We start from the raw sequence: 25,330 nt of genomic DNA on the forward strand, positions 1-25,330 counted from the left end.
TGCTTAGCACAGCAGCCTGCAGGGAACCTGAGGAGCTGGACTGGGGTTAGCTGTGCTTCATCCTGCTGCTGAACGTCCCGGCCAGCCAGTTCCTTCTTATCAGAGTGGCTTACTCTCTCATCTGCTTGAAAACACATGAGGCTGTGGCCGAAAGTAACTGTAATGCATTTTACGTATCCGGCTGCTAGGCATCTGTGTAGGATCATAGCGATGAACTGATCGGTTCGGGATAGGAAGGCGCAGGTCTTTTAATTTCATATAGTCCACATACAGATAAAAAATGGCATACAGTCATGTTATGGGAAACATATGAGTCCTTTCCGCATAAGCTGGGCAGATTTCTGTTTGAAGAGATGACAGTCTAACAAAATTGCAAAGTTGTATATTGTATCAGGTTACACCCAAGAGGCTGACAGTGTTTTCTGAATTGAAGGTTCTTTTTAAGTTCCAGTCCCTTATGCGTGAGAGCAGCTGGACTCTGCCTGTTCAGGCAGGATAGTCAAAAATTACCCAAGGTCACTGTGTGAAGTTTAGCATGTTGTTTAATGTCACCGTGCCTCGGTTTCCCCAATGGCAAAATTGGCGTACTACTTATCAATCTTTTGTAGAGATCTTTGGTGCCTACAGGGGAAAGTGCTTCATAATGTAAAGAACAATTTTACTTTATTGTAAAAGGGTAAATGAAATGAACTTATACCAATAGACAGTTCCCAGCTGTTTCAGGACAGCGACGCTGTATTTGACTAAGCACTGACAAAGTCCACGCTGAATTGACCTCATTAACACCGGTCCTACACTTGATAGGTAACTCCCTTTTTTGATATACTGGTACTGCGGTGTCCAATACATTCGCTACTTGTTCTATGTGGCTAACTGGACACTGTGGTGTGGCGAATGCATGCATACCCAACCCATAAGATGGGGATGGCCAACCTGTGACTCTCAAGCCACATGCAGCTCTTGGGGCTCCTGTCCTCCTGAGAGCTGCCTGAGGGGAGTGCCTGCTTGGTGGGAGAATCTCGTGGCGGCCACAGTGCTGTCAAGTCACCGGCATTGAATTAGAATGGGAGGTCTGGGGGTGCCTGGCTCTGGGGGAGGGCATTTGGTTAGAGGAGCGTGTGGGGGGCTGGAGGTGCCTGGCTCTGGGGAAGGGCATTTGGTTAGAAGGGGGGATGTGGGGGGCTGGAGGTGCCTGGCTCTGGGGAAAGGGGAGGGAATTTATTTAGCTAACTTATATAATGTAATACATTTTTGGTATAGTATAATGTGGCAAATATGGAAAGATGACAACCGCAAGTGTGGTGAGCTTTGAATTCCTATTGGACACCACTGGCTTAGTACATAGAGATATCACATCCCCTGTGATTTCCACTTCATGCATCTGACAAAGTGGTTTTTACCCACAAAAGCTTATGCCCCAATAAACCTGTCGGTCCTTAAGGTGCCAAAGGACTCCCTGTTGCTTTTGCAAAAGCCACACGGTTTGCCTTTCTAACAAACAGAAAGACCAACATATTGGGGGGTTGTTTGTTTATTTTGCAAGACACCCTGTCTGTTGAAAATGGGTAGTGCTGGTCCGTGAGTTCTTTTGAATACCCAGCCCCAAATGCTGAAGAAATTATTTATAACATTATGTGAGTTGTAATAAACAAGGGAGTGGTAGAAACACAGCTGATTATTTTTTAGGAATGACATTGGTGTAGCAGGAAAGTCTTTTTCTTTTTTAATCTCAAGTTTTCAAGCTACACTTTCACCAACACTCTGTCTTGGAGCTTGGAGCCAGTGACATGCAACAGCCTCCCCTTTCCCTCTTGCACACAGTGTGGTTTGGTTTTCGAACCTGATACTCTCAGATTCTTTTATAATTGGCTCTCACACTCTGTCAGACACAGCATAGGAGTGCTCGTTTTGTGCAGTCCAATGATTAATTAAAGTCTTTAGTCCCATTAAAGTATTAAATTTTCACTAAACCCTTAACTAACCCTTCTTGCTTTAATTGAGGCATTACGCTTTAATTAAAGTTAACGCATGGACAAAGTCTCATTTCTGTTCTGCCTTAACTGGATCGCACTAGTGTGTAACCCCAGATGATATTGTAAAATCAGAAAGCACATTTTCAAAAGCTTCCCCTCCTGCCCATGTATGAGTGAAAAGACAGAGGGCCATGTCAGACCCAGCCAGCTGAGCACTGAGTTCTACCAGTGCAATTGAAATCACCCCACAAAATACTGATGTGGAAACACAAGTGGTCCTGTGCAGGGTTACTGCCTAACCTTTTTTTTTGTGTGTGGAATAAATAGTGTTATGTGCACTATGGCATGTGTGGTTGTGCCCCACCCATACAAACACATGCTGGTGACTGTGGCTGCTCTGCTAATCAGCTGGGCAGCACCTGACTGTCTCTTGGGCAGCTGCCTGGGCACCCAGGGTACAAGCAACACTGGTCCTGTGCCACCTTAGAGATTACCCACAAAATCTTATGACCTAATACATTAAAGTCCACTTCCTCAGCTGTCACCCTGGTTCCTTTCCCTTGATGCCGATGGTAAGACCCCCATCACAACAGCAGTCCAGGCTGGCTTTCTCTGCAGAGTGACACATGCCTGGAGAATTACTGTGCATGATCCCTCAGGAAGGAGGGTAGTATCTCATTAGAGAGGCCATGTGAGGCTGGTTTTGCTGCTGCTGCTGCCTGAGCTGGACATGGTCTTTGACCCAGCCCGTGTCCTCCATCCCCGAGGCTATCAGACGGGTGTGTTCCCTGAGCATTTATGTACCACCTTGTGTAGCAGTGGAGTGGGTGGAACCACATAGGCCTAGGATGAAAGTCAATGGGAGTTTTGATTTCAGTGGGGCCAGGATTTCAGCGAGGCTCTCCACAGAGTGCAGCTCTCAAGCTGGCACCAGAATTAGTGGCCTCTAGGGTGATGCATGCAGCTCCAGCCTGTGGGAAGGGGAAATGGCAGCCTGTTTTCGTTGCTGCATCCCTGGGCTAAAGGCCATCCCCCTTCCAGGGCTGCAGCTTTCAAATGTGCTCAGCCTGGTAAGTTCTGATGATCAGCTGCTTCGTCCTGCCAGGAGGACAGGGGACTAGACTCAATGACCTCTTGAGGTCCCTTCCGGTTCTAGTATTTGAAGATTCTAGGATACGAGCCTGCACTCTCCTTGCCTTCTTCTGGTGTGGGGAATGCTCAGGCCCTGGTTGCATATGCACTTCTGAAAAGCTAGGGACAAAAATGGCAGCCTGGCACTTGTGGAAATCAAACCCAGTGTTTCACGTTAAGAACAAACTCCACCACGTTTTCCAAGAGCAACGGAATTAAGTAGTTAGGGGACAGAACTGGGGCCAAACTAACTCTTCTGGCAGGGGGGTAGGGACTAGTAGATTTTGTGGGGCCTCCTAGGCTCCAGAGTGGGTCAAATATGAGGGACTCAGTGTGCAAGAGGCAGCTGCCCAGGAGGATTGTGGGGTCAGTGTGGGAGGTAAGGTGAGGGAGTGGGGTAGTGGTGGGGTTGTGGAGTCTGGGAGGGAGGATACAGAGTGGCTGGGGATGTGGGGTTGGGGAAGGAAGTAGCGTGTAGGAATGGGTGGGGAGTGAGAGATCTGGGAGACCCAGAATTGGCAAAGAAAGAACTGAGGTTTTAAACTACATTGTGCCTAAGTTCTGCGGCAAACTAGAGATCTCCAAATTGGTTGAATGCTAGTTGGGCTCCATAATGCTTCTGTGAGTCATGTAAATATTACTATTCCATTAGCTATGTGGGGAAACTGAGGCATACAGTTTAGTGATTTATTCACAGGTCAGTCAGTAGAAGTCCTGACTCCTTGATCCCTGCTTTAACCACTAGACCGTACTTGCTTTGCTGAAAAGTTATACTTCTGATGGTACATACTGTATGTGTCCCATTAGCAGTCCTGCTCTCTTATTAGCCAACATCATGTTTAAAGGAAATGGCATTTTCAGTGCAGACAAGACCGGGAGTCCTTTTCACAAACAGGAGCATATCAGCAAAGGCTGAGTGTTAAGTCTGTTGCCAGGCTAAGCTTTTAACACTCCGGCTAGAAAAGGGAACCGCTCTGCCATGTTGTTTAATGTCCCATGCTGTCTTTCTTCTCCAACATTGAAAAGGAGAACAACTTTTCCAACACATCCTGCGAAGCTGAACAGATTAGGGGACTGTTTAAGGGCCACCCACATTCTGGCCCCTCACAACCTCACCAGCTTCTCAAATAGCAGCACCGCAGCATCTTTTTCTCTAGCAGACCTTCCAAACTCCAGCCTGCCCTTTGGCCTCCTCCCAGCTTGCTCTCCTAAGAGAGCTGCTCTGGAGGACAAGCTGCGGAGTACTCATATTCTTGAGAAGAAACATGTGCTCTAGTCACGGGTTCCTTTTTCTTATTTGCATTGGGGAGGTTAGAAATGCTCATTTTTCTTTTTTTAAACTCAAAGATAATGGATCCAGTACTCCTCTCGGTTATGCTTTGACACTGGCTCTTGGGATCAAGGAGTTTGCATCAGGAAAAGGATATGACATGCCATATGTCTGTGGCTGCCAAATCAGTCCTCAGGAGAGATACTCTGAAAATTGTTATATGCACTTTACATTATTTTCTTATTTAATAGTATTAAAGTTCTGGCCGAAATAATGAAGTGGCAGCATGGCAAGGGACCTGAAATGAGATTTACAACGTAAAACTTTGTTTAAAAAATACCACTGCCAGCAGCCCCACAATAACAACCCAGCATGTTCACCCCAGCACTTGGCAGCATTCTAACAATAACGAGCCAGCGTTAGTAGTCCAGCATTCATGAGCAAACCCCAACACAACAGGCAGAATGCTGCCTCTACCACTTATGAGGGCCTGGTCCAAAGTCCAGTGAAGTCAATTGGAATCTGTAATGAAATATGTGCTCACAATATATGATGCAGCCACTAGATGTCTCTATGCACTGCACAGTTCTGGACAGGGTGTGTTAGCTGGTAAACATAGGGGCCAAAGCTGGAATTCAAGCTATGTAGAAGTCTGTTTCTTTAATTTGTAGTTGTTTTGTTTAATACATGCCTTCTTTTAAGAAGGACTGTAATTCCACACATCATGAGTGGCTCAAGTCTGGGTCCTCTATGGTGCTCCATGAAAACACGGGTAGGTAGCATAATGGGTGACCAGGCCCCCCTCCAGCACACTGCACACCTGCTCATTCCCCGGCGCATGCCAGAGGACATGTACGCTCCCCTGTTGCAAGTATCAATACCATGGTTTGTATAAAGGGCATATGAAGTCATTTACCATTCTGCCAACATCTGCAGTATTGTTCTAGCTCTACAGCTCCAAACCCTGCTCTCTCTAGAGCTCCTCAGAGGAACAAGGCGGAACAAGGAACAGAGGAACATAGTATAGGCCACAGAATGCAAATTTGTGGTAAAAGATGGTCTGTAAATGTGAGGTACTGTAGTGCTTGCAGGAGGCAATGATTTACCCAATGGGTAGAAATGCTGGCATGACAGATTAGCCATATTCACCCTGCCTTGAGTCCCCACCCCCCATGTGCTCTGGTAGACATGGCAACACAGAGGACAGTAGTGAATGGAGGATCAGACCCTTCTCAATTCCTTTTAACAGAGACTGTTTCTTTAACCTAATAGGCTGTTTATTGTCATTTCTTTCTCCTGATGTAGCCACTAATTAGCAGCATGGAGATGAGTATGTAAAAGTCTTCATGTTAGCTCTCCAGTGAGTGCCTGCAAAGCTAAGGCAATGAGCCTGGAACAAATCACTGGACTCTCTGCCCATGAATAGTAAACTGCAAGCCTTGTTACGGACTTACCTTTTTTAGCACATCCTTCTGCGTCCACTTATCGCAGCCGGATCTTGGGTTCACTCAGCACACCAGTAAAAACAACTTGCCAACTGCTTTTCTTTTTCTTGGGGAGAGAAATGTTGGGCCATTGGTCAGAGCCGGATGACTCTCTGAGGAGCCTTTATTGCGTGTGTGGGCGGTAATCTCCTGCCCTCTCAGCCATGGGAAGCCAGGACCGCGTCTTCCTTAAGTCAACTGGAATCCGTAAAGAAACGTTTATAGGTGCTGACAGCCCCCCCGGGAGCCCCAGCGATGTGAGCGAGTGAAGGGAAATGTGAAAACAAACCAACAGCAATTGGGGAGAGATCTGAATCAAAGCAGCGCCTTGACTCTCAGTGTTTCATAACCATCCAGACAGCATGTGTGCAACTTGTGGCCACATCCACACTTCGCTAGCCAGTAAATATACTGTAGATAAGCCCTAAGGGATCTATTCCTCAGCTGCTGCCCATGCGTTGGCTCAGACCATCCTGTCCAAGGGAGGGAATGTTCACCAGATTTCCCCCCATGCGTATTGTTCTGTCTGGGGAAACGAGAAAGGCACTTACATCTCTTCCTGTTGAAAAGGCCATGAGGACAGATCCTCAGGGATCTCCAGGAGACCTGGGCAATCTTGGTTGAGGCCGAAGGCCTGTGCAAGAGCTCTGGCTCCCAGATCAGAGGCCACAGAAGAGCGGTGCAGCTCTGGAGGGTCTCCACAGAGCACACAATGAGTAGAAAATGCTGGCACAGTAGATTGGCTGTATCTTAAACCCACTGTCCACTGGTGGACGTGACAACGCAAGAGGACAGTGGTGAATGGAGCCCAGCATGAGATGAACTCTTCTTCAGGTGCGGCATAAGAAGGAAAGTGGAAGCTTCATTTTTGCCTGCCTGGCATTTCTGGAGTTAGGGCCTCCCAGTCACAGTGCAGTTACTAATGGTGAGTGGGCCTGATTCAGAGAGATGCTGGGTGGCTCTGAATCCTCCTGACATCAGTAGTGTTCTGAGGGCTCAGCGCCGCCTCAGAGGCACTCCGCACCTTGCAGGATCAGACCTTCCAAGTTCCTTTAACACAGACTTTGTTTATTTAATCTAATAGGTTTCCAGCCACCACCAGTGCTGATGGAGCTGTAGGATAAACAGGGCCTGATCCTAAATGATGCTGAGCCCCTTCATTTTCCACCCACTCCGATAACAGTTAATGGCACTTTTGCAGGACTCAGTCCTGTATTTTACTGCAGTTGGTATAAAATATGGACCAAAGGACCTCGCCACCACCCTGCATTGCTTCTCAAGCCTGGTGAAGGGACGACTGGCTTTTCAAAGCATCTGTTTGTCCTTGTGAGGTGCCCAGCAATTAGCCAACAACACAAGAGTTTTTCAGCAAACTTTAGCTGTCCTGCATTGGAGCTGTGTGATGAAGGCAAGCAGGAGAATTGCCAAGATATGAAAATGTCCCCTTCGTGAGCAAATAGATTTCCCCCAGTGACATTCCTGAAGAGTGGGTGACAGTTGACTGGCAAGCAGTTCAGAAATATGGCACCTGTGCTTGCCAAGGGAGTGCCATGCCTAGGACGGCTCAAAGGAAAGAAATGGCAGGAATGTTCTTCCGGGGAGAGTTCTAAGGGATGGAATTAGGAGACAAGAACTAACTGGATTTTGGTGAACCCCTTAGTCAAGAGCTTAACACACACACACTCATGCATTTAGCAACAGAGAGGGAGCCGTGCTAGTCTATATGCTGTCAAAACAAAAAAGCAGTCAAGTAGCACTTTAAAGACTAACAAAATAATTTATTAGGTGATGAGCTTTCGTGGGACAGACTCATACATTTGTCCATTGCCCATGAGAGAAGAGAGAGTGACCACCTCAGAGCAATAAGGGTCAAGACTTTCCAATGATGTGGGATGTTTAAATTTGTAGGTGCCCAAAGTGAGACATTTTACCAGGGCCTGGTCTCCCGAGGAGGGTGGGTGTTTTGATAATTGAGGCCCTTTAGGATATTTCAAGTAAGGCCTGTGTCTGCGCTGGGATGGGTCTGTCAGTACAGCTCTCCTGGCAAACTCTCCCAGTGAAGATGCAGTTTGTACAGGTCGAAACTCTCTAATCTGGAACTCTCTCGACTGGCAAAATTCGTAATCTGTCATGATTTTCGTTAGTTGGACAACCACATATGGTGGGCATGGCGAAGTTTCCCACGGTCCCCTAAAGTTTGTTCACAGCCAATAGTCCTGGCTCTGTGGTCTGTGCTGTTATTATCTGTAATTTACCCCTGAATGTCCAAGTGCCCAGTAAGCAGTGGAAGTGTTGGTAATGTGCTAGACAATGTTGCCTTCCTGTGATCTGGCAAATTCTCTCGTTCAGCAGCGGCCAATTCAGCCTGTATCAGCAAATGAAGACGTTTTTGCCATTATAACTGACGCTAGAAACAAGCTGCACTGGCAAACTGTGTCAATACTAGGGCTTTTGCCAGCACAGGTAGGGTTAATTTTGTCACACTCCTAACAAACTTCAGTGTAGACCATGTCATAGAGCCCTGCCCACCCAACCAAAAAAAAAAAAATCACAAGCTGCTTTAGAAAATCTCAGTCCCCGGCAGAAATACCACAAAGTACTCTCTACTACCATTCGCTGCCCTGGTTGCATCCAGGACATTTCTTCAACCGGCAAGAAATTCATTGCCTCCAAAGGAGTCCAAGAGGATTGGGCACGGATGTGGTTCGCTAACTTCTAGTGAATTTCTAAGGAAGAAATTTTCCTTAGAGACAGTTCACCCTACAGCTGCCTGCTGCAGGGTATGGTGGTTAGTGTTGGCATATGAGGGTGTAATTGTAGAAGATGACTTGCTGATTGTGATAACTGCAACCCTTGGAAGGTAAACAAAGGAACTGAAATGACCAGGCTGCAGTGGTAAAACCTGAATGAGTTTCTTCACTGGCAATATCTGTTTATGCAAGAAGTGTTGGGAGACATGTTTAAATGCATCCATAATAGGATTTCAGAGGCAGAGTTGCAAGGCTGAACACAGGGTCAAGAGTGCCGTGTAACTCCTCAGCACAGAGTGAATGAATTTCACATCACAGAGGGGAAAGGAGTCCCCCCCATGGGGATAATATGAATGAAGTGTTAGCTGGAGGACTGATGCACTAGCTTTATCAGGGAGCAGTGCAGAAAGCCTGGCAACACGGGGAATAGATGTGACCAGGGCTGATTCTGACAGTCCAGTATATTGTGCCTCAAATCCCGGATCAGCGCCTACTCAGCTTGCTTACTTGAGTAGCGCCACTAAGCTGCTGGATAACGCCTGAATAAGGAGAGCAGTAGTTGGCCTGGCATGTGAATTGTGTGCCTCAGAGGAAGCAGTTTAGCTCTCCAGGGATCATGAGGTTTGGAGGTGCAGGGTTTCATGCAAGCCTGTGGCTGCCCACAGAAATCCAATCTGTCCACTTAGGAATAGTTTTCACATGGCCATTTGTGTCTCTGGGCATGGAGTGCAGTCAGAGCTGAGGCGATGACTGATCTTCGATGGGCATCTCTTGGAAGCATTGGGTACCAGTCCAAAGTTGAAGTGGGCAAGTGTCTGGACAGGCCTTAGATGCCCCCATTTGTATCCTGAAATAGAAACCTCCGGCCAAACACTGTGCTCAAAATAGCAGGGTTATTTGGAGAGCGGTATTTCATTCCCACTACCCCTTGTTGTGAGAAGGGATAGCAGGAAGTCTGAAATAGGTACTTACTTTGAACGTCAGTGCCGTTTGGCTGGCACTGAGTTCAAAATAAGTTACCTCAAAATAACTTAGGCAGAGTAAGTTATTGTGAGATAGGGCTACAGCATAACCCTAGCCTAAGGGTATGTCTTCACAGCAGCCTATTTCCAAATAAGCTATTCTGGAAGAGCCATTCCAGAATAACTTATTTTGAAATAAAGCTGCTATGCACAAAGGCCGCATCTTCACTGCCTCTCCCTTTTAAAATAGGCATGCAAACACAGCCAATCGAAAATGCAAATGAGGCGTTGATTTGCATATTCAGTGCTTCATGTGCATAATGGCAGCCACTCACCATTCAGGCAGTCCTGTTTTCAAAAGCCAAAACAGTCGTGTCAAAAACGAATTGGGAATAAGGTAGTTTCAAAGACTGGGGTTTATTTCGAAGTGTCGGTATCTACACGGCCAGTTTGCATTTTGAAAGCAGCACTTTCAAAGTGTGACAGGCCACCATTATGCTAACCAGGCTCTGAATATTTGTATCAGTGCCTCATTAACCAGTTCTGATCTGTGTCATTTAAATACTCCTTCCGAAAGGGACGGTCATGTGAAGACACAGTCTGGGATGGTTATTTTGAAAAAAATGGCTGTTTCAAAATAATTTTGCTGTGTAGACCTACACTAAGGTGCCATACAACTGCTTGTTGTAAAACAAATACAGGTTAGAGTTTGCTGGACCTGCAGAATTACATGTCAGCTCCTACGCAGTTCTGAGATGGCATGAAATAGAGAAGGGCTCACACCTGTTACTAGACGTGAATGTGTTTTGCAAAGAAATATTTGCACCTTCTGCCTCATAGCGCTTGGTGAATTGTTCCAGTGTCCCCTCCCCTCTTGATTTGGTGGCTGTCTGCTCCATTGTCTCGCTGCTGAGGCTATTTGGCAGTATCGGTGTTTGGGATATTTGTAGCTTGAGTAAATCTGGAGGGGAAGGACTGGGGCAATTCCCACATCAGTTGGACTTTGAGGATGGATGGGGAAGGGGCTCCTTGGTATGTGGGGAAAGTAGGAGGACAGGCGCATTGGAAGGGAGATCAGGGAGGGAATGCTGGATATTTCCTTTGCTGTGAATTAATATAGCCAGTTCTATCCCTGCCTCTAGGAAACCTTTGAAGTCGTCATTGATTGCAGAGCAAATTCCTGTGCTCCCTGGGGATCAGCCTGACGCAAGCATTTTAAAAACGAGACTAGGGAGTGGGGTTGGTCTCAAAGAGCCAAAGTCTCTCTTGTGTTTGGAGTATTTAATACTCATCCAGAATAACAGGGCAGCTGGATGCAGAGTCCCTCCCTCTGGGATTTGTGCTGTGGACTATTACAGTTTTCCAAATGGGGCAGGGTGTCTGGCTAATAAACAACCTGGTGCACAGGTGGAATTTGACTCAGAGGACTTCATGAGACATTGGATTACATGGCACCAGATGTTCCCCAAACCACAGATACTGGATTGGGACACACACGTCAATAGAAATTCCTGCTCGTTGGCTTTCCAGCTAATTTGTACTCATTTCAAAGCCTGTCCATGGAAATTGAGAGGTATGATGCCCTGGGAGCAGAGAGAAAGGGATTAAGAAGGATGGGCTCTGGGAACACAGCAAGAGAGACTAACCCCTGGGAACGGCACTTGAGAGAGAGGGAGGCCCTGGGAACACAGGGAAGTGATAACAGTAGACAGGCTCTGGGAACACAAGGAGACTCGGTGACCGGGAGAGAAGAGAGAGAGGAAGACAGATTTTAGAATATGTGGCTACAGGAAGGTGGGTCGCAAGCCCCGTCGCTCAGAGCACCCTGTGGAGCTGCCGGGGAAAACCCACGTGCATTACTTGACCCTTAGATTGACAAATTTACAATCTGTGTCTCCGTACAGCACCTAGGGACCGGGGTCTGGGCCCCACTGTGAACCTGTAGACAAGACAATAATAATCCTTAGCAGAGTCTAATTTGCATAGCATATGGTGTAAACTGAGTGAAAGGCACATCTACTGGCATCCATCCCAAGGACAAACGAGTGACAGACAGCTGTGTGAGGGGAGCAGTAGGTCCAGAGTTCTCTCTCTCGGCTGCCAGCAGGCAGTCTAGCCAGTGATCATGAGGTCTGTTCACTCCTGTGCTGCCACAGATCCACCCCAGCAGCTCAAAGCCCTCACAAACTTGAGTGGGAGCTGAGCCTGCTTGCTACAGGGTGGCGGTTGGCCCAGAACTTCTGTCCAGACTGGCAGGTTAACCCTGCTCGGTTAAAGAACGTGCACATGGGTGTTCCGGATCCCATGGCGCAAGGCGTATAGGCAGGAGGGACATTAACTTCAGTCCCTAGCAAAGTGCTTCTGGCAGAATCCCTTCAACAGCTGCTCACCCTTAGGCATGCAAACAACACATGGGTGGAAGGTTAGTCCACAGCCTTCTGACTCAGACATAAAATTGCAATCAACTGAGGCTATGTCTACACTAGGCTAAGAAAGTCAACTGCAGACATGCATTTTTTAGCTCTGGCAAATCGATGCATCTGTGCTCAGCTAACTCGACTGTTTATACAGGGGAAGGTTGACGGAAGAGTTTCTCCTTTCAACATCCCTTCCTCCTCAATCTCCTGAGGAGTACAGAGGTCAACTACCACCCCTGAGGGGTCAATTTCACGCATCTCTACCAGATGCACGAAATTGAACTCTGGAATATCGGCCCTGAGTGGGTCAGACTAGTAGTTAAGACCTGCCCTAAGCTAGACTGAGAGCTCTGGCACCTGATTACAATGTTCCACGGCACCGAAGGGTTACCCTTACATAGTTCCTTCACAGTGCTGTCCAACTCAAAGAGCTTGACAAAGAGGTCAGCGTCCTTTTCCTCATTTTACAGATGGGAAAACTGAGGTAATCCATACGGCCAGTGTCAGAGCCAGGACAAGAAGTCAGGTTCAGTGCTCTCTCCACTATGCAGCACTGCCCCCACTGCACAATATATTCCTACACTCATCCCTCGCTATATGAGCACAACTGGTTCCCAACTTTCTGCTCGTAGGCAAAAACTTGTAAGGGAGACCCTAAATTCCCATTAAAATACATGTAAAAGTCTCTGATTTGTTCCAAGTGCTCCTAATTCTGCGAAGGACTGGCATGTGGTGCTGCTTTTGAAAGGTAAGTGAACCTTGGGTTTGTGGGGGAGTGGGAGGGAGGGTTAAAACCTGGTGGTGGGTTGGGTCTGTGGGGTGGGTGGGGGAGGTTAAGGCTGCAGCGGGTTGGGCCCATGGGGAGGGTAGGGGCTTAAGTCTGTGGTGGGTTGGTTCCGTGGGGCAGGCAGGCGGAGATGGCCCAGGCTGCTTCAGATTGCGTCCGTGGGGTGGGTGGGAGGGGTCAATGCTGTGGCAGGTTGGTTCTGTGAGGCTGGCAGGGTTTCAGATTGCAGTGGGTTGGGTCTGTGGGGCTGGCAGGGGGTCAGGCTGTGGCGGGTTGGGTCTGCAGGGTGGGGGGGTAAGGCTCATATTAGCAGGGGGAGAGTTCACTCATTTAGTGAACAAAGGTAGGTTTATGTTGCCCTCATTTTAGTGAGTACTCATAAGTAAAGTACTCATTTAACGAGGGGTGAGTGTATAGGATAGTAGATCAGTTCTGAGTATTCCAGATGTATTTGTTTGACCTAAACTGATTTGAGTGTATCCAGTGGGTGAGTGCCTCATTGTCAGCTTCAAAGCCTCATTTGATAAGTCGAGAATGTGGGAAATAGATGTTTTAGACTGTGCATTATAGCGAATCTGCAATTTATGCCTAGACTAGCTGGTTCCTCACCCTGCGACGTTTTCAAAGAAGACTTCTTACCAAACCCAAAGTCCATTTGGAGGGATGTAACCCCAACGTAATGCAAAGACGACAGTTCTTTGAGTCACGGCCATCTTTTGTTTGTGTGCAACTGATCAACAGACCTGTCTTAATACTTTAGCTGTATGCGGGGGAGAGGACAGAGGGTGAGAAGGAAAAGCCCATGTTTGTTAGTTTTATTTGGATGGTATTTTAATGATAATTTTCCCCTCTGTTCTTTCACAGGGCGATAAGAATCTCTTTTCTTCTTGGCTTTTGGAGGGTACTGGAAGGCATCATGGGTCAACTAGACTGCCCTTTTTCCTTGTCCATCCATCATGGTCCTGGCTGATGATGGGTTCAAGGTGTTCCTGTTCTGAGATCCTAAGCAGTTACTAATGTCTCCTTAGATTGAAGCCTGCCTTGTTTTTTCAGTAACCCAATCTTTTCCCCTTCATCCAAAAGAGAATTTAAAGCATCTGCTACTACAGCTTTCCAGAGAAGATGGCAAGGGGAACCAATGGAGATTTTTGTTGTGCTTTTGATTTCCAGGACAAAATTTCATCTTTTTTGTTAATCCTTGTTAATGACTTTTCCCCCTTTATTTTCATTGTCAAGTGGTAATGCAACTGCAGGGATCAGAAGCAAAATACGCCACAGGAAGGGATGTGCTTGCAGAGCTACGGGCCCCAGCTGACGGCAGAGGAGTTACTTTGGGATAAAGGCCAGAGAGAGTGAATCCAGAAACGTGCATCAAAAGATTTTACTTCTCAAGATCTAAGATGAGCCATGGAGGCTAAATTCTACCTTGTGCAGACCACTGACAGCAATTATTTCTGAATCTTTATATCAGGGTGGCTGCACGTGGTATAAATCAGGGCAGAATTCGACCCCAGAAGGTTGGTAGTTTTAAAGGGACAAAGAGGGTCTTGAGAAGGAAGTTGCCAGCACACTAATGACTAAGTTGGGACACAAACTTTGATTTTCTTTGCGACAAGTCAAGATTCTATTCTTTGCTTTCCCATTGCGGCTTAGGATTCAAGGATTTCACACAGAGATTGTAACCTGAGAACATCAGGGAAAGTCAAGGAAGGAGCATCAGTCCTAATTCTGCCCTTCCTTTTGTACCACTTCCTCAACATTATTCAACTTTGCCTGACGTTTGGTGGGGTTGAATTTTTATAGCCGTGGGATTTATAATACTGTCCTTGATCCAATCTGAATGAGGGATATTCTCAAATATGGTACCATACCCCTGGTGGATGTTTGGGATGACTGACATTTTCTCTGGTCAGAAAGTCAGCGCTATGCAACTTCTGTGCAAGCTGTGGAGCCCCCGGAGTTGTTGCCATGTCTCTGAGACAATAGAAATGCAGACGGAAGACAGTGACAAATCAGCCAGATGGATTCTTGCCATCTCTGCCAATTCTTCCAACTAAATTACACCACGACTGCAAACTCCTGAGCTCAAGCTGGTCCCTGGTGTCACTCTTTGCTCCCGGATATAATTGGATTGGCTTCCAACCTGGCCCCCAGTCTCCGGAAGTTGTCGGTGAAGGTAAGATTAACGATTTCAAGTATCAGCCATCCCAGGGATAAAGATGCAGAAATCCCTCTGCTTTCCCTTGAGCCCAGAATCTGTCTGATCCAGAAAGGTCAAAGTCATGCATCTGGAAAGGGTCCATAATTCTCACATGCACCTTTTTGGGGTTCCCATCATGGTCTCAGACCATGAAGGGAACTTTTCGCTAAGATCCCCTTGTACAGGACAATGAAATCTTATCTTGCTTTCCATTAATTATTATTGCACCAGTTGTCCTGGATCAGCTCATAAATTTGTCCTCGCTGGTAATGTGCTTTTTTAGGGACTGGGGGGCAGTTAAATTTAATTCACCACCTAGCATGAAATTATTCATGGCTGGAAACTTGCAATTACCAGGCCTAGATTTAAGAAGCCCGTCGTTATGAGGAATTTGATATTTTAAGACTTAAAACAAATGTTTCACAAACTTTACCCTTGTATCCTGAAGACTACATTAGGCTCTGGCCGCTGTATCATCTCCCCATCCGTTCACATCAGCTGATTGCACCTGTAAGTCATTCATCATGGAGCGATCACCACTGGCCCATTAGTTAATGAAATTCAATTGGAGAGGAGCTGCGAGACCCCAGGCAGGACTACTTACCATTGTGCTAATTGTGTAAGTAAAACATTGTGAATCCTGCTGGCCTGGGGATCCTGCAGAAAGTTCAAAGCTTTTTTTTTTTTTTTAAACAAAAGTAACAAGACCAGCTCAATTAGGGCATGTCTACACCATAATGACAACTGTGGCAGCTCTAGGCACTACTATAATGCAAACGTAAATAATATTTTTATCTTCCTGACTTATTTTGGCCCCATTTCATCTAAATTGATTCCCGAAACTTACCATCTCCAAAAGCTGTAATTTCTCAGCACAGGAATATACTGGTGTCTGTACGTCGTTTTTCAAGGTGTTGTAATACCAGCCCAGGAGAATGTGAAGAATAATGTAAAAACATGGTGGTCCATCTGCTCGGAAGCGCTTCCTCATTCTCCAGGGACCCCAGTCAGATCTTATCTCTGGATTTAATATTACACCTGTATTTGAAAGGCGCAGGGGCCAGGAGGGGATTTTTCCCACCAATGTATTATGTGGTTTCTTTCTTCTGAAGCATCAGAGATGACGCCAGTGGGAGATGCACCACCGAATAGGCCAGGGGTCTGCAACCGAAAGAGCAAGAAGAGACTTTTTTTTTCAAATTCAGTTACAAAATCAATACTTCCAGAGCCGCAACGCATGTGACCATGAGACAGTCCTTAATCAATAACATCGGACTGGGCTTTTTGTAACCCCGATTTTAAGAACGGCCACACACAATGATTTGTACTAGTTACAAAGTTGTTACCCCCATCCTGCAAACCTGCCCCTCATCTCCAGGTTTAGCCCCTTCAGTCCTAAACTACCCCCCGGCATCTCAAGGTTGAACCTGCCTCAGAGCACAAGCTATGCGTGCTGCTGTTTCTCCTTTATGGCTGCTACCTCCCCCATTGCTTTCCCTGCCTCCTCTTCCTAAGCGCAGCTCCTGCAGACTCAGCTGCCCCTTTCCCCGGATGTCCTGCAGGGTGGGCAGCTCCCCGCCCTGCTGGCTGATTTCTGCAGGGCTTCCTGCTGCAGCTGACTGCTCTGAGGCTCTGGAGGCTGCCGCTGCTTAAACAAAAAAACTACATTCTGTTTAATGGCGGGAGTGATCCAGCTGTTAAACCACCTGAATTTAGTGTTTCTCTGTAAGTGGTGCCCTCCTCCCAAGCCGCAAGAGGAATCAGTGGCAACAGCACTCAGAGATCAAGTGGTTCCTCAAAGAGTTGCATGCAGCTCCAGAGCCAGAGGTTGCCAACCCCTGGGATAGGGGGACCAGTGCTGTGAGATGGTGCTGAGAATTCTGTCTCGTGGCTGGCGGGATCTTATTGACGTGCTCAGAACTTAACTGATCTCCCTATCAGAGGCAGTGCATGGGTCACATGCATCCCTTGTCCCTCAGGATTGTCCCCCCGCCAACTCACCAGCAACGCTGTGTTGTTTCCAGTGAGTGTGGGGGCTGTGCTGCCTCTCCCCTGGAGCAGCGCAGCCTGAGTGCATCTCGGTGCAGACACTGGGGGTCGTCACGCTGAGAGACAGGTCTGTTTAAATCCCCCACCCCAAACCGAAGGCCGCCGTCTGCTGTGATTTGCTTTGGGGTTGGCTGGCTGCTGACCCAGGACATTTGCTCTTGCTAAGTTCTGTTTAAGGCTGTGTTTATTCCATGAGACTTGGTAAAAATGGACCTTTGCCCCATTCCAGCTCAGTTCCAAGGGATTAGCTCCCATGGAAATTAGGTACCTGAGTCCTTTGAGGATCTGGGCCTGCGTCCCATTCTCCACAGACACTAGTTGACTTGCATTTTGCCAGTCTGGGCTGGGAGACCACAGATTAGATGGCTTTCAAACCTTAGAGGTAGTGGCCTGGCACTGCTGCAGCCTGTGTTCTGGAGATGGGCCTGAGTCATATCTGGGCTTGGATCCTCATCCAAATGTCCCCTGATGCCAGGGAGTATTCCAAAATGGCGTTGCGGCTTGTCTTGTTGTGGAGAGGCCTAAGATGGAAGATTTGGATCTGAATCCAGAATTGATCTTGCTCACAGGTCAGAGTGGTCTGGGTGCAGGCCCAGTTCAGAACAGTATCCATGCAACACTTCCCCTTGACCCTCTGGTGCTCCCCTTAATGCTTCTTGCTAGTGTTAGTTTTAGGTTAGAGTTCTCTGTTGTTGTTTCTGACATCCATCCCACTGTCCTGCTCTTGCAAAGGAGATGGACCTGATCACCTTGTCTTTCCCGAACTATCATACTCTTACAGCTTATCAAAGCAGCTTAATATAGGATGCCAACAAGTGGCAGGGGTGGAGAGCTTTTAACAGTAAACAGATGATTGGAAGGGGTTACAGAAGCTGATGCACAGCTCATAAAAGTCCACGGAAGAACTTCAGTGGACTTTGGGCCAGACTTAGATGCTAAGAGCGTGAAAACTCAGCTAAAGCATGCCAGATATAACTGGCCAACTAGTACCGCAATGGTTCTGGAATAATTTACCAAAAAAAGGATTTACTTATCTCCAAAGTGTCATTTGGAAGAGAGTCATTTTGAAGGATAGGGCAGTGGGCTATCTGCAGAGCTGACATCTGCGAAATAATTCTCTTCCAGACAACATGCCTCAATCAGGAACAGAAGAAGGCAGCCAAGAGGAAAAGTCTTTTGCTCACTCTGCGTACGCTCATGTACAGCATAGCGGCAAATTCTTCTGCCCTTTTAGGATATGTCTGCGCAGCAAAGCTATTTCCAAATGAACTATTCCAAAAGAGAGATTCTGAAATAGCATATTTCGAAATAATACATCTCCACACGCAGTGCATTTTGAAATCGCTCTCAGCTATATTGAAATAGAGCATCTACACACAATAGAACCTATTTCAAAATCGTCATTGGATGCACTACAGCTTATTTCTAAATAGGCTCTATTTCCTATCTATGCAGCACCTGTTTCAAAATAGGAATGAAATTTACTTATTTTTGAAATAAGCTAACTGCTATTTTGAAATTATTTTGTTGGGTAGACACTAGGATAGTTATTTTGAAATAATGGCTGTTATTTTGAAATAACTTTTCTGTGTAGACATAGAGACCCAATTCATGAAGATCCTCAAAGCATGGAAAAAAATCATGGAGGAGTCATTGTGGCCCTTTCTTAATTAATACTTCTCAGGATCATTATGGTATATAGATGAAAGAAGCTCCTGTATGCAAGTGCTGCTTCCAGGAGCATTCTGCAGCAAAAAAATTAAATTTCTGCATACAGTTTTTAAAGTTCTGCAAACTTTGTCAAAATAACACTACATAATCAAACCAATTACAATTGTTTTGTAATTTATTTCAAAACACCTGTTAGCAAGTATGTCTAACAATACAGATACACACAAATTCCTCCAGGATCAGAGAGTTAAAGAAGTCCCTATAGCATCCTGGTTCCTGGCTCGCCTTCTTCCCTCTCATAACCCAGCAGAGGAGAGGAGGGGTGTGTGTGTGTGTGTGTGTGTGTGTATTTAAGGCAGGCCCTCTGTCTCTCCTGGCACCGCAGACCTTGCTGCACCCCTGAAGTGGCCAGCAGCAGGTTTGGCTTTTAGAAGCAGGCACAGCAGATGGTTTTGCCTGTAGCACTACTGTCCTCTGCAGGCACCGAACCAGCTGCTTCCATTGGCAGCGGCTCTCAGCCAATGGGAATGCAGAGCTGGTGCTGGAGCTCTGTGGCTCCTTCTGCCCAGGAGCCAGACCTACTGCAGGCCGCTTCCAGGGTGCGTCTTGGAGCCCAGACAGATAAGGACTATCGTGCCTTAATACCACAACACTGCCAGCCAGACTTTTAACAGCCCAGTTGGCAGTGCTGACCAGAGTCACCAGGGTCCCTTTTCAGCCCGGTGTTCCAGTCAAAAACCATACACCTGGTCACCATACCAGAGCCCAAAGGTCCAGAGGGAGAACAAGCCTGATGCTCAGTCCTAGGCTTCTATGGAAGTTCTTGCACGCTGTCCTCTCCTTCCCTCTGGGTGTACTTGGAACTGCAGCTGTCAGGAAAACTTTCAGCTCCCTCCTTCCTCCCCCCCAGCAGTGTCTTCCATGTGCTAGCTGGGTTTCCTTGATCTACCAGCCCCTAGTGGTGGCCAGCAGCCCTGCAAGCCATTTTTGTAGGAGAAAAGGAATTCTGTACTGCACAACATTAATTCTGCAAAATTCTGTCTTGCACAGTGGCCTAGAATCCCCAGGGAGTAAAGTGGGAAGGGTTCTTACTGCTATTGTTATGGATGAAAAAGAACAATTAGTTCAGCATCTCCTGCCAAGATAAAATGTCAGTTCAAAAGAGGAATGAAAAATAAAATAAAAAAACCTACCGGAGGACAGCAGGAGGGTGAAGTGGATGTTAAAAGAAATGAAAATACATCCAAAAAAATACAAGGAGAATCCACTTAGAGGAACAGAGGAAAGCCAACGTGTTAAGTAAAGGGTTGGTGAAATGAAGCCAATGGCAATAGTATAAGAAAGGTAAGATGTTATCAGTTCTGTTTATAATATTATCAGAAAATTATAGCGACACCAGGGGAGCCATTATAAAAGAGCTGATAAGATAAGCAGCCTATCTCTCCAGCTATCTGCCTGGAGCACCAGAGCTATGTTACTGCTAATAACCTTATCTCTTGTGGTCTAACGTTTCTGATAAGAGGGAAAGCAAATGCTGAGTTTTCTCTGGTTTTGTTTGCAGTGACTGAGCTGTTTGCTCTGCTCCTCCCTGGTCTCCTAAGGGCTGCAAGAGGGGGAATTGCTTAGTGAGGAGCTGCCCCCAGTGGGGAAGGTAGGTAGCTATTTAGTGGTTAGATCGCAGGGTTTGGGGCATCTGGGTTTTAAGTCCTGGTTCTGCCACTAACCTGCCCTGGGATACTGGACATGTCACTTCATCTCTGTTCTATGCCCCACCCCCTGCAGGTTTTGTCTGTCTGGTCTGTGAGCTCTTTGGGGCAGGGACTGTTTGTCACCATATATTTGTACAGTGCCTGATACGCCAGTGGTGTGATCTTGGTTGGGGCCTGTAAGGGGGTGCGTCTATACAGCCATTGAATACCCATGGTCAACTGAGTGGGGCTCAGGCTATAAAACTGCTGTGTAGACATTCAGGCTTGGGCTGGAACCTGAACTCCAGGACCCCACAAAGGAGGAGGGTTCCAGAGCTCAGGCTCCAGCCCAAGCCTGAACATCTACACTGCAATTTTCAGCTTTGCATCGTGAGCCTGAGCTAAGCTAGGCCAGCCATGGCCCTGCCACAGGTTCTTGGTTCTACTGTAGATCTACCCGTACAAATAATAAGTACACTTTGTACCTCTACACTCCTGAGTGCTGGGCTCAGTGAGACAACATGATCCTGACATTTCTGCTGCATAGGTGTAATGCCAACAGATCCTGGGAATCTGCATGCAGAACTGAACCTGGGACCTCAGGAGCTTAGTACATGATCGTCTACTGCATGAGCTAGAAGTTGCTGGCTCTGAGCTAAGGCTATAGAGCAGACTCATCATTCTCTCTGTAGGTGATCTTAGCACCACTAGGTAGGACAGAACAGGACACTCGTATGTGGGGGTTATACAGGCACAATCCAGCAGCCAGACCAGGCTCACACAGCAGAACCAGTTTCACAGTTACAAAGACATCCAAAGTGCCCTGACTACTAGTCCCTGCTCTAACCAGCAGACCACACTGGCGGATTTGCTTTTAACCCTGTTGATTAACACTGTGCTAGTAGACACTCCAAATAACGAAAACTGATACCTGTCAGCGCTAAACATTTTTCCTCTGAGAAACTATTAGTTCAACATACGTACACTAAAACCTGGCCTGCAAATGTTTTCTCCCCAGGGCTTTTCCTCACGCTGCATTTAAAAAAAACGTCAGCCTAAGTTAATCCTCCTCCTAACAGTTGGTAGTTATGCTTTATCTGATTGAAAAGACAGGACAAAAGGGTTTGACTGGGTTTATTTCCATTATCGTTAGAGTAAATGTTTTTGCGTCTCTGGGAAAAAAAGGTCTTGGGAAATTATCTTGTACCGTGGAATAGAAATTATCCTCCCATGCAAATCTTGATTCAATATTATTGTACTCTACGGTAAATACTGTGATGTTGATGCAGAGAGATCAATGTGAATGTATATTTCAGTTAGTCAATTTGTTTCCCGTTCCTACTGGGTAGCTGAATTCCATCTGCTGGCTTTCTTGGTTACCTTACCATTTTTCTAAGCTTGCAAACTTTAAGGTCAAGTATGGCTGGCTGGGGCATTCCAGGTTTTATGGTTGCTTTTTCCTTTCCCACGGTTTTTAATCCAGTTTTCTTCTGCTGATATAATGGTAGGTGCAGAACAGTGAGAAGGGGAAACTAATCCAGTGTGTTTGCAATGGGCTGATCATGCAGCTGGTCATAGGGACTGAGTTAAAGAGGTTCTCCAGGCTCTGCTCAGGGTGGAAATGTCACAGGCAGAACAAGAAAGCCAGTGAAATTATTCCATTCTTGAGAGCCCTGCAGATTAACTGGGCTCAGCTGCAGAGGGGAAAGAGACCCTTCTGCAGCTTCACAGCAGCACCTCCTGCTGGACGATTAGCAATAGCATTGAGAGGAAGCCCAGGCGGCCTGGCTCATCCTTCTTACGCAACAAAAGGGGAGGCTGTGATTTAAAGGAGAGGAGACCAAAATGAGCGAACCACGTGGGAGCAATGGAAGCCACGTGTAAAAGCCAGGAGTTTAACCCTCCCTAGGCCTTATTTTCCATGGGAGAGAAGGGGTGCTCTTAATGCCCACTCTACTAACATGGCAGAGGAGCTGTGCGAAAACTAGGCAGGTTGTAGTATCCACACAAGTTGGTGGGCCAGTTTAAGGACTAGGGGAATAACTAGCTTTTAACTCTGCCTGCTAACTCATGAAAAACAATACACCCTTCTCAGCCTTCATTCAGATTTCACCTCAAGCTAGCTGGCATTAAGAACACACATTGTCCCCCTACCAAGGGTAGGTCTACACTTAATACACTTCAGTAAACGCAGTTCTGCTGTGGTAACATGTCAGCATAGACACTACCTATGCTACTGGGAAGGGCTCCTACATCCACACATGCCTTGGTGCACATTAAATTTATTCCACCCATGGATGGAAAAAACTAGAGGGAACCCTGCTTGAGGCATGGGTTTTTCACCCTCCTGAGAGACATAGCCATGCTGATATAAATTCCCATCGTAGACTAGCCTCAGACATGAAAAAAATATCTGCATATACCCCTGCAAAGCACATGCATCAAGGGGAAATTCTACCCTTACAAACCCCAGGCTTCCCCTCCCTAGCCCCGCGACTTGGCTTCATATAAAAGGATCGTTGGGGTAAAGTCCCCAGGGGGCATTAGTTTATCTTGCTCTAGTAACAGAAATGAGATCCAGGAAGTTGTGAAGATTCAGATTCCTTAATCGTTCATGGTGGCAGAACGTCACCACATGGAGATCCACCACATAAGCCCCAAAGATGGGAAAATACCGGGGGGGGGCAGCTTTTGGTTGCGAAGGAATAAATGAAGAAAAACGCCATCTTTAGCCTTTCCTGCTGCCTTTAGCCTTTTCCTGCCCTGTGCAGAGCCTACTCAGGCTTGGTGTCTCTCAAAACATCTTGATGTCAAGACACGGATCACATCTCTGGGTGCCATGCTGGGCTTTATTTGCTGCAGAGCTCTGCTCCCTGCCAGAATTTTCAGAGGGCTTCCATCCCCCTCTTTGTTCAAGTGATTTATTGCATGACAACTTCCCACCTGTTCACAGTGATCCAGTTTGAATTGATAGGCACCATTCTGCTGCACTGTCATTTAATGCTCCAACCAGCCTCAACATTCCCCATTCCACTTTATGCTGGCCCTAGACGAGGACAAGCTGTGCCCTCCCACGTAGAAGACTGAATTTTCTGATTAGCAGCACAGGTGTAGTTTGAATTCGACATTTGGGGCGGGAGAGGGAAGGGGTCTTAACACTATTAATAAGAGGTGTGGGTGTAACGACTGGATTTACTGATTGTTAGTGGTCCTCAAATGAGAGTGACTCAGTGTGTGGAGGTGATGCTCCCTCCCTCGCACCGTGTGGGGCTGGCCGGCTCCAGCTGCCTGGTGTCATTGTTCACCCTGCTGAATAGTCCTCCTAGGAAGTCACACACCCCTGTCGATTCAGAAGTGATGTGTGGGGGTGAGCATGAGCCACCAAGCAACAGTGATACGTTACCTCTGGGTTACAACCCAGCAGTCATGTAGCACTTCAAAGGCTAACAAAATAATTTATTAGGGGTTGAGCTTTCGTGGAGCAGACCCACTTCTTCAGCTCTCCCTGGGTAACAGGGAGTGTTGAGCAATGTTACCTCTAATTTTTTCCATCCGTATGTGGAATAACTTTTGTCATGGGCACCAACACATGTGCAGCTCTGCACCACCAGTACGAACACAGGCTGCCAGCTCCGGGTGCTGTGGGCGTTCTGCTAATCAACTGGGCAGCATCAGGAGCTCTCCTGGGAGGCTGCCCAAGCACTCAGCTCCCAGGGAACACAGGTGTCCGGGAGGGGTAGGGTGGGTGTTGAGATTCAAGCTGTTTGGAGGTGGCTGAAACTTTAACTTATGTCCGCTGCTGTCAACATACATAGTTGGGGAAGGGCTCCATGCTGTCCCACTCTGTCCATTATTCTCAGCCCCGAGGCCTAGCCCTCTGCTTTCCAGCGTTGCTCTGTAGGTGATCCCTTGCTGGTGCAGGTTCAGTGGAGGGCAACAAAAATGATTAAGGGGCTGGAGCACATGACCTATGAGAAGAGGCTGAGGGATTTGAGCTTATTTAGTTTACAGAAGAGAAGACTGAGGGGTGATTTAATAGCAGCCTTCAGCTTCCTGAAGGGGAGCTCTAAAGAGGATGGAGAGAGGCTGTTCTCAATGGTGGCAGACTGCAGAAAAGGAGCAATGGTCAGAAGTTACAGTGGGGGAGGTGTAGTTGGATATTAGGAAAAACTCTTTCACCAGGAGGGTGGTGAAGCACTGGGATGCGTTACTGAGACAGGTGGTGGATTCTCCATCCCTAGAGGTTTTTAAGTCCCGGCTTGACAAGGTCCTGGCTGGGATGACTTAGTGGGGGTTGATCCTGCTTTGAAGCAGGGGACTGGACTCGATGACCTCCTGAGGTCCCTTTCATCCCTATGATTCTATGACCCCCCCATCTCTGTTCCCTCCCCAGCCCTTCAACACGTGCTCTTGTGCTCTGTGAGCCATGGGATTAAAGGTTTCGTGCCTAGGGTCAAGATATTCAAATCTGCTTTGAGGATTTGGAGGCCATTGGCCATCCCTGGCAGATTGCAGCCTAAGTCCTGCTCTGAGAACAGGATGTGCTCACCACGGAGCTTCCCATTGCTTCCTTTCTGCTCACTGGTTTTTAGATTGTAAAGGGAGTTTTGCATTTCCTGTATAGTGTCAAACACATAGGGAATACCACAGGGCAGCAGACTAATGATTCAGCATGGCCCCCGCTTACTGAAGTATCTGGCATCCTGCAGAACTTAACAATCCTCCCCCTCCCTTGTGAAATAGTGCAGGGTTGTTATTCCCATTTCACAGACTGGGAACTGAGGCACAGAGTAAGTGACTTACCCTGGGTCATTCAGCAGGTCTGTGGCAGAGCAGGGAACAGATGCTGTCTAGGTTAATACCTGAACCACAGGGCTGTCCATCCTCTGATCCAGTCAAGTATCCTCTGTCTGCCAGTGGCCAATTACATGCTTCAGAGGAATGTGCA

General features: G+C 47.1%; 1 long non-coding RNA gene across 2 annotated transcripts in view; it reads left to right on the forward strand.

Annotated features, from left to right (window-relative positions):
* Positions 1-25,330, forward strand: part of LOC142022627 (uncharacterized) — a 223,218-nt gene that overhangs the window by 107,482 nt on the left and 90,406 nt on the right. For both annotated transcript variants that reach the window (XR_012648007.1, XR_012648008.1), the window contains exons 2-3: positions 13,639-14,950; positions 20,256-20,345. This is a non-coding gene — a long non-coding RNA (uncharacterized LOC142022627). The remainder of the gene's footprint in view (positions 1-13,638; positions 14,951-20,255; positions 20,346-25,330) is intronic.

Source organism: Carettochelys insculpta, chromosome 18 (assembly GCF_033958435.1).
Source record: "Carettochelys insculpta isolate YL-2023 chromosome 18, ASM3395843v1, whole genome shotgun sequence".
Taxonomy (NCBI): domain Eukaryota; kingdom Metazoa; phylum Chordata; order Testudines; family Carettochelyidae; genus Carettochelys; species Carettochelys insculpta.